General features: G+C 45.8%; 1 non-coding gene across 1 annotated transcript; it reads right to left on the bottom strand.

Moving 5' to 3' along the window:
* Window positions 1-8,491: 8,491 nt before the first annotated feature.
* trnak-uuu (transfer RNA lysine (anticodon UUU)) lies at window positions 8,492-8,564 on the bottom strand. Its single transcript has one exon. It is a non-coding gene; the product is annotated as a tRNA-Lys (tRNA).
* Window positions 8,565-10,329: the final 1,765 nt, after the last annotated feature.

The raw sequence follows: 10,329 nt of genomic DNA, 5'->3' as shown, positions 1-10,329 counted from the left end.
CTGGTGGTGTGGATCCTGAGGCTCCTGTATCACCTGCCTGAAGATTGAGGGGTAATAACTGTTCCTGAACCTGGTGGTGTGGGTCCTGAGGCTCCTGTAGCTCAGAAGAGAGCGTGGGCTGGGTGGGGGGGTCCCTGATGGTGGATGCTGCTTTCCTTGCAGATGTGCTCAGTGGTTGAGAGGGCTTTACCCATGATGCAGTAGCGTTATATTGTTTACTTTTTTAACTTAAGACATAAATTCACCTCATGCTAGATGTCAGTCTTCCTGAATATATTTTATTATTTGTGGTAACATTACTCTGTGTTGTGTGTGAGTTCTATGTACTGTGTTACGTACCTTGACTTGGAGGAGCCTTAGACAGAGGTAGAGTCGACGTTTCGGGCCAAGACCCTTCATCAGGACTAACTGACGAAGGGTCTCGGCCCAAAACGTCGACTGTACCTCTTCCTAGAGATGCTGCCTGGCCTGCTGCGTTCACCAGCAACTTTGATGTGTGTTGCTTGAAATTCCAGCATCTGCAGAATTCCTCGTGTTTGGAGGAACATTGTTTCGTTTGGCAGTATAACCGTGATCGATGATAAACTTGAACTATAGATGGGCAACCAGGACTTTGCACAAGACTCTACATGGGGTCTGACTAACACATTGGTCAGTGGTAACATGTTGCCCCAGCTCCTGCACTCAGTGCCCTGCCAGTGGTGTCACCATCGCATTAACTCTGTTAACTCTAGAACACAGAAGTCCAGGGAGCATTGTGTGTCAACATCAGACTGGAGTTTACTGCCATCTGCACGAGTCCGCGTGTGCACAGGTGCAAGCATCTCAGGCTCAGAGCGTCAAGAAAACAGCGTTCACAGGGAAGCATCAGTTACACACAATGTTAAGAAAAATACAATTAGAATAAGAACAAAACATTTTATTGCAAAGTGATTACAATGGTAAAGCATTACTAAACTGTAGTGACTAGGGTTGTGCGGTTGGTTCAGGAACCGAATGGTTGGAGGGAAGTTGCTGTTCCTGAACCTGGTGGTGTGGGACTACAGGATTCAGTACCTCCTGCCCGATGGGAGTGTGAGAGATGGCGTGGCCGGGTGGTGGTGTGGGACTACAGGATTCAGTACCTCCTGCCCGATGGGAGTGTGAGAGATGGCGTGGCCGGGCGGTGGTGTGGGACTACAGGGTTCAGTACCTCCTGCCCGATGGGAGTGTGAGAGATGGCGTGGCCGGGCGGTGGTGTGGGACTACAGGATTCAGTACCTCCTGCCCGATGGGAGTGTGAGAGATGGCGTGGCCGGGTGGTGGTGTGGGACTACAGGATTCAGTACCTCCTGCCCGATGGGAGTGTGAGAGATGGCGTGGCCGGGCGGTGGTGTGGGACTACAGGATTCAGTACCTCCTGCCCGATGGGAGCTGTGAGAGATGGCGTGGCCGGGCGGTGGTGTGGGACTACAGGATTCAGTACCTCCTGCCCGATGGGAGTGTGAGAGATGGCGTGGCCGGGTTGTGGTGGTGTGGGACTTCAGGATTCAGTACCTCCTGCCCGATGGGAGTGTGAGAGATGGCGTGGCCGGGTGGTGCTGTGGGACTACAGGATTCAGTACCTCCTGCCCGATGGGAGTGTGAGAGATGGCGTGGCCGGGCGGTGGTGGTGTGGGACTACAGGATTCAGTACCTCCTGTCCGATGGGAGTGTGAGAGATGGCGTGGCCGGGCGGTGGTGGTGTGGGACTACAGGATTCAGTACCTCCTGCCCGATGGGAGTGTCAGAGATGGCGTGGCCGGGCGGTGGTGTGGGACTACAGGATTCAGTACCTCCTGCCCGATGGGAGTGTCAGAGATGGCGTGGCCGGGCGGTGGTGTGGGACTACAGGATTCAGTACCTCCTGCCCGATGGGAGTGTGAGAGATGGCGTGGCCGGGCGGTGGTGTGGGACTACAGGGTTCAGTACCTCCTGCCCGATGGGAGTGTGAGAGATGGCGTGGCCGGGCGGTGGGGATCTTTGATGTTGCCTTCTCGGGGCAGCGTCTTCTATAGGTACTACAGATGGTGAGGAGGGATGTGCCTGTGATGTGTCTGCCTGAGTCGACAATAGCGTACAGGCTAACGTAACGTTTTACAACGACAACAACCCGGGTTCAATTCCCGCTACCGACCGTAGAGTTTGTATGTTCTCCCCGTGACCCTGTGAATCCGTTTCCTTTCTTTTCTTTTTCAATCTTTTTGTTAATTTCATAGAATGAAAACATAACATAGCAATAATACAAATAGTAGGAGATACATTGTTGCACCCTAAAATGAGTAATTGTAAGACCAAATAGTATAAATTGACGAAGCTCCCAATTGTGTAGAGTAACAATGAATAATACAAAGCAAAAAAAAACTGAAGAAAAATCATGAAAAAGAAAAAAAATAGAAAAAAAAACAAACAGCATCCCCCCAAAAAAAACTAAACAGAATCAGTCAACTAAACTAAAAGACTTGGGCAATACTAACAACGTAAAAATGGGAAAGAAGAAAACCTTAGTGTCGACGACTCCATTCCTCTCAACCAACAGTACAGAGAAATAAAACAAGTTTGGAAATGGCCAAATTACATCAAATGAAAATGCTGAATAAATGGCCTCCAAGTTTTTTCAAATTTAATGGAAGGGTCATAAACCGCACTTCTAATTTTTTCCAAATTCAAACACACCATCGTTTGTGAAAACCAATGAAATACAGTAGGAGGGTTGATCTCTTTCCAAATCAACAAAATGGATCTTCTAGCCATTAAAGTAAGAAATGCAATCATCCTACGTGATGAAGAGGTTAAATAATTTGAATCTATCATTGGTAATCCAAAGATAGCAGTAAATGGATGAGGTTGTAAGTCTATATTCAAAACCGTTGAAATAATGTCAAAAATATCTTTCCAATATTTTTCCAACAAAGGACACGACCAAAACATGTGACTTAAAGAAGCTATCTCGCAATGACATCTATCACATTTTGGATTAATATAAGAATAATAACGAGATAGTTTATCTTTGGACATATGAGCCCTGTGCACTACTTTAAACTGTATCAACACATGTTTAGCACATATAGAGGATAAGTTAACCAATTGAAGAATTTTTTCCCATTTTTCAATCGGTATAATAATCTTAAGTTCTCTTTCCCAGTCAGCTTTAATTTTATTGGAAACATCAGGACATAAGTTCATAATTATATTATATATAATTGCTACAACACTTTTCTGAGAAAGATTTAAGTCTAAAATTTTTTCCAAAGTATCCATTGGATATGGGTGTGGAAAATTAGGAGAAACAGTAATTAAAAAGTTTCTAATCTGTAGATATCTAAAAAAGTGAGATCTGGGTAAGTTATATTTATTAGAAAGTTGACCAAAAGACATGAAACAATTATCCAGAAATAGATCACAAAAACGTATTATACCTTTGGTTTTCCAATCAAAGTAAGCTTGATCCATAGTGGAAGGTTGAAAAAGGAAATAAGATATAATAGGACTTGCTAAAATAAATTGATTAAACGCAAAAAATCTTCGAAATTGAAACCATATACATAAAGTATGCTTAACTATTGGATTATTCATTTGTTTATACAATTTAGAAGAAGTAAAAGGAAGCGAAGTTCCTAAAACCGAACCCAAAGAAGACCCTTGTAATGAATTACTTTTAAACCTCTAATGTCGGAATGCTATCAAAAAAATCTCAAACCGGCACTTTTGTATCCTGCACGTCTCAGAATTTCTCTTTCTGATGAACTCGTTTCCTCCCACATTCCAAAGATCCATTGTTTAGTAAGTGTTAGTGAGCCGTGTTGGTCAGTGCTGGAAGCATGGCCACACTTGCGGGCTTCCCAGCACATTCTGGGATGGTGTTGGTTGTTGAGACAAACAATGCATTTCACTGTCTGTCTCGATGTACATGTGACAAACAAAAGCCAATCTTCCATCTTTATCTCTGAGCGCTCAGAACATAGAGGAATTTGTATTTACCTCCACCAGGGTGCAGACACGGCCTAGTTAAGGCCTGATGCTCTGACCAGACACTGCATTGTGTATGAATATCCCCTGGTGGGACTCGAACCCTCATTCTTCTCACCAAGGGTGGAATGCATCCGTCCACAGTGACACAGCTGACAGGAGACAACCAAGTCAGCCTGCAACTCCTCTCCAGTGCTGCCACTTACAAAACACAGCGACTACAAAGGGGGCCGCTGCTCCAACAGATGAACGTGTTCCAGAGATTCCGATTCCGAATCTGAATCTGAATCAGGTTTATTATCACCAGCATACGTTGTGAAGTTTATTGTTTTGTGGAAGCAGTACAAAAAATACAATAAATCACAAACAGAAATATACATTTAAAAATTAAACAGTGTCAAAAATTAAATAAACAATAAACCTCTTGATTAATTTCTTGTTTTAGTTCCACAGTTGCTGGCTCAGTTTCTTCCTCTCCTTGTTTTTCTTAATAACTAAATAATGCAAAAATAGTGAGATAGTGTCAACAGGCTTATAGTCCATCAGAAATCTGATGGCAGAGGGAAAGAATCACATAGAGCATAGAACATAGAAATCTATAGCACATTACAGGCCCTTTGGCCCACAATGTCTGTCACAGTCATAACTATTCCCACCTACCTGTGCAAGGTCCATACACCTCCCTGTTAGAACATACCCAGAAAATAGAAATCTACAGCATATTACAGGCTTTTTGGCCCACAATATTGTGCCGACCATGTAACCTACTCCAGAAACTGCCCAGAATTTCCCTAGCCCATAGCCTCTATTTTGGATGAATCAGGAGGTGTGTCGTCTGCTGAAGGCTCGATCTGTGGCATTCAAGTCTGGCGACCCAGGCCTGTACCAGAAAACCGGGTATGACTTGTGGAGGGATATTTCAAGGGCAAAGAGACAATTTTGAATAAGGTGGGAGGCGACATCAGACGTACAACAACTCTGGCTGGGTTTGCAAGACATTACTTCCTACAAAGCGAAACCCAATAGCATGAATGGCAGCCATACTTCACTACCAGATGAACTCATCACCTGCTTTGAAAGGGAGAACACAACTACAACTGTGAAGATCCCTGCTGCACCTGATGACCCTGTGATCTCCGTCTCAGAGGCTGATGTTAGGCTGTTTTTAAAGAGATTAAATCCTCGCAAGGCAGAAGGTCCCGATGGAGTACCTGGTGAGGCTCTGAAAACCTGTGCCTACCAACTAGTGGGAGTATTCAAGGACAATTTCAACCTCCCACTGCTACGGGCGGAAGTTACCACTTGCTTCAAAAAGACAACAATTATACCAGTGCCTAAGAAGGATAATGTGAGCTGCCTTAATAACTATCACGTCGACAGTAATGATTCAAGGGGTTGGTTATAACCAGACTGAGCTCCTGCCTCAGCAAGGACCTGGACCTATTGCAATTTGCCTATCACCACAATAGGTCAATAACAGATGCAATCTCAATGGCTCTTCACACGGCTTTAGACTGCCTGGACAATACAAACTCCTATGTCAGGATGCTGTTCATCGACTATAGCTCTGCATTTAATACCATCGTTCCCACAATCTTGATTGAAAAATTACAGAACCTGGGCCTCTGTACTTCCCTCTACAATTGGATCCTCAACTTCCTAACTGGAAGACCACAGTCTGTGCGGATTGGTGATAACATCCTCCTCGCTGACGATCAACACTGGTGCACCTCAGGGGTGTGTGCTTTGCCCACTGCTCTACTCTCTATATACCCATGACTGTGTGGCTAGGCATAGCTCAAATACCATCTATAAATTTGCTGATGATACAACTATTGTTGGTAGAATCCCAGGTGGTGACGAGAGGGCGTACAGGAGTGAGATATGCCAACTAGTGAAGTGGTGTCACAGCAACAACCTGGCACTCAACGTCAGAAAGACGAAAGAGCTGATTGTGGACTTCAGGAAGGGTAAGACGAAGGAACACATACCAATCCTCATAGAGGGGTTAGAAGTGGAGAGAGTGAGCAGTTTCAAGTTCCTGGGTGTCAAGATCTCTGAGGATCTAACCTGGTCCCAACATATCGATGCAGTTATTAAGAAGACAAGACAGCAACTATACTTCACTAAGAGTTTGAAAAATTTGGTATGTCAATAAATACACTCAAAAACTTCTATAGTTGTACTGTGGAGGGCATTCTGACAGGCTGCATCACTGCCTGGTATGGAGGGGTTACTGCACAGGACTGAAAGAAGCTGCAGAGGGTTGTAAAATTAATCAGTTCTATCTTGGGCACTAGTCTACAAAATACCCAGGACGTCTTCAAAGGCAGCATCTGTTATTAAGGACCTCCAGCACCCAGGGCATGCCCTTTTCTCACTGTTACCATCAGGTAGGAGGTACAGAAGCCTGAAGGCGCACACTCACCGATTCAGGAACAACAACTTCCCCTCTGCCATCCGATTCCTAAATGGACATTGAACCCTACCTCACTTTTTTAATATACAGTATAGCGTTTCTGTTTTTGCACGATTTTTAATCTATTCAATATATGTATACTGTAATTGGCTTACTTATTTTTTTTCTTTCTTCTATACGTATTACATTGTACTGCTGTACTGCTGTATTGTGTCATACTGCTGCTGCTAAGTTAACAAATTTCACGTCACATGCCGGTGATAATAAACCTGATTCTGATTCTGGTTCTAGGCTCCATGTACCCATCTGAGAGTCTGTTTAAAGACCCTATCGTGTCTGCTTCCACCACCAGCGGCAGTGCACTCTGCGCACCCACCACTCTCTGTGTGAAACTCATCCCTGATATCCCCTCGGTACCTATTTCCAACCACCTTAAAACTCTGCCCCCTCATGTTAGCCATTTCAGCCCTGGGAAAAAGCCTCTGTCTATCCACACGATCAATGCCCCTCATCACCTTGTACACCTCTATCAGGTCACCTCACAACCTCTGTTGCTCCAAGGAGAAAAGGCCGAGTTCACTCAACCTATTTTCATAAGGTACGCCTTCCAATTCAGGCAATCCAATCACATGTACAATGCAACATACAGCAAAATGCATTTAACAACCTACACAACTGATGGATGCGCCGGGGGCAGCCCGCAAGCGTTGCCACGCATTCCAGTGCCAACATCGTATGTCCACCGCGTTCAGCAGGGCAACACAAACAACAATGGGAACAGATAAACAGCCCCTTTCCCACACAGATGCCCAGTACAGGCCACCTCCAGGCCTCCAGTCCTTGGCCCCAGACTTTCACACTCTCAGCCATCCGGCCTCCGACCTCTGGACAAGCCGACCCAGGGGCTTTGACCTTCAGGCTCCATCTCCGGACTTGCCAGCTCTAGTTTCCAACCTTCAGGTTTCTACCTCCAGCCTCTCGACCCGTTTCAATGAGTGTCTAATGGAAGTCCAGAGGTATCATCCATTTTCTCCTGAACTCCACTCAGCCCATCCCTATCCCCACAATCCCCACACATCAAGTTATAAGTTGCAGGAAAGCGGCATCCATCACTGGGGACCTCCAGCACCCAGATCACGCTCTCTTCTCGCTGTTGCCATCAGGGAGGAGGTACAGAAGCCTCAGGACTCACACCACCAGGTTCAGGAACAGTTACTACCCCTCAACCATCAGGCTCTTGAACAACTTCACTGAACTCTGCTTGCCCCATCACTGAACTGTTTCCACAACCTATGGACTCACTTTCAAGGACTCTTCATCTCATGTTCTCGATATTTATTGTTTGTTTCTCCATTTTTGTATTTGCAGTTCATTGACTTTTGCACAGTGGTTGTCTGTCCAGCTGGGGGCGTACTTTCATTGATTCTGTTGTGTTTCTTTGTACTTACTGTGAATGCCCGCAAGAAAACGAATCTCAGGGTTGTGATTGGTGAGTTATTTAACCTGAAGTCTTGAAGAAGAGTCTCAGCCTGAAACACAGTACAGTACAGCACAGGAACAAGCCCTTCAGCCGCAATGTTGTGCCGAGCCAGCTAAAAATCAAATCGAAAAAAAACCCAAAACTAATCCCTCCTATCCGAACAAGAGAAAATCTGTCGATGCTGGAAATCCCAATAACACTCACAGAATGCTGGAGGAATTCAGCAGACCAGGCAGCATCTACGGGGGAAGAAAAGCGCAGCTGACGTCTTGGGCAGAGACCCTTCAGCAGAACTGGAGAAGAAGGATGTCTCCTCATCTTTTTTTTCTGTACTCCTGCCGAAGGGTCTCGGTCGAAAACGTCGACAATATTCTTTTCCATAGATGCTGCCTGACCTGCTGAATTACTCCAGCATTTTGTGTGGGCTACGTTATTTTGCTTTTAACTAACATAATTTTGGGTTTTTTTAATGTTTGCACTTTATCCCATTGTGAAGCACTTTGAACTACATCGTTTGTATGAAAAGTGCTCTATAAATAAGTATTATTATTATATATGAATGTATAGTGATAACCTGGATAGCTAGTGAGTAAAAAAAAATGTAACGCCCGAACAGGGACTTGAACCCTGGACCCTCAGATTAAAAGTCTGATGCTCTACCGACTGAGCTATCCGGGCCCTGTTGGGAGGGTTCGCTGGAGCTTTACTGACTGCAAGCCGCGCTTGCTTTCGCTGGCGATGTGATGACGTCATAGCGCCAGGATGCCGCCGGCGCGTCACTCCATCCGCAACATTGTTTCTATCGGAGGGAGTTCCCCGCGACCCCACGTGACCCGGGGACTCGGCCAGCCTGCGCAGCCGCAGAGCCGGTCGGGGAGTCTGCCCGGTAATGTTTCCAGAGCTGTTATCTCCCGCTGAAGACTCAAGATCGCGACCGACACAAGTGCTGTACCCAATGCAAACATAGAAGCTGCAGACGCACCACAATAAATAAGATGCAATGCACAGACTCAACAAATGTGTACAGAATTCACAAAATCCTGCAAAAAGTAGTGGATACGAGCCAGTCCATCACGGGTAATGCCCTCCCCACCATTGAGCACATCTACATGAAACGCTGTCGCAGGAAAGCAGCATCCATCATCAGGGACCCCCACCACCCAGAAACACGCTCTCTTCTCGCTGCCACTATCAGGAAAGAGGTACGGGAGCCTCTGGACCCACATCTCCAGGTTCAGGAACAGTTATTACTCCTCAACCTTCAGGCTCTTGAACCAGGTAGACTGATAAATAAATAATACTGAGAACATGAGCTGTAGGGTCCTTAAAATTGAGTCTATAGGTTGTGGAACCAGTTCAGTGTTGAGGTGAGTGCAGTCACACAGACCTGGTGCATATACATACGTACACGTACTATGCACAGAGCAAATGTAATACATGTAGCCACCTCTACCATCAACCCTGGCAGCGAGCTCCACACACCCACTACTCTGTGCTGGGGGTACTCAGCAGGTCAAATTCCACCACCACCACCCCCCCCCCCCACCCCCACTACCTCTGACATCCCCCTCTATACTTTCTTCCAATTACCTTAAAATTATGCACCCTTGTATTAACCATTTCTGCCCTGGGAAAAATTCTCACAGCCTCTTATCGTTTTTTACAGCGTGGGCACAGGCCACTCGGCCCATCTGATCTGTGTCAACCCAGATGTCTATCTAAGCTGGACCTGTTTGCCCGTGTTTGTCCCATTTCCCTAACCCCTTCCTTTCAATGTAGCTGCTTTTTAAATGAAATAAATGTCTCGACTTCAAGATGAAGTGTCCCTGATGAAAGGCCTCAACTCAAAACTTCAACCTCCATAGATGCTGCCTGACTAGCTGCGTTCAAAATTCAAAGTATTTTATTATTGAAGTACGTACATGTCAGCATATAAAACCTTGAGATTCGTTTTCTTGCAGGCATACTCAATAAATCCAATACCCATAATAGAATCAAAGAAGATTGCATCTACAGGGAGGGATTGCATCTACAGTGTTCCTTCAGCAACTTGTGTGTGTTGCTCAAGATATCCAGAATCTGCAAAATCTCTTGTGTTTAATATTTCAAGTGCCTTATAAATGTTTTGACTTGTTGAACCCAGGCCGGCAGGCACCAGAGCAGGAGGTACAACGTTTGGTGACTCCTGAGGTTGGCAAGTCGGCGAGCCAAATGTTTAAAGCCTTGAGTTCGTCGACCCATCATCGGCGAGTCCTCGGGTCGATACCTGAAGATCGAAGCCTGGACATTGATCAGTAGTCAGGGAAGTCGAGGCCCGTGGTCACAGCCCTGGATGTGTAAATCCACCAGGGAATTCGAAGGCCCCGTGTCCACTGGACGTTGGAGGCCGAGAGGCAGCCTGTCCTGGGGTTGGGGGGAGGAAACAGAATCAGGCTGAATATTA

Source organism: Mobula birostris, chromosome 5 (assembly GCF_030028105.1).
Source record: "Mobula birostris isolate sMobBir1 chromosome 5, sMobBir1.hap1, whole genome shotgun sequence".
Lineage (NCBI taxonomy): Eukaryota > Metazoa > Chordata > Chondrichthyes > Myliobatiformes > Myliobatidae > Mobula > Mobula birostris.
Note: the sequence above shows the minus strand (reverse complement) of the source record. Positions and strands in the feature narration are given on the sequence as shown.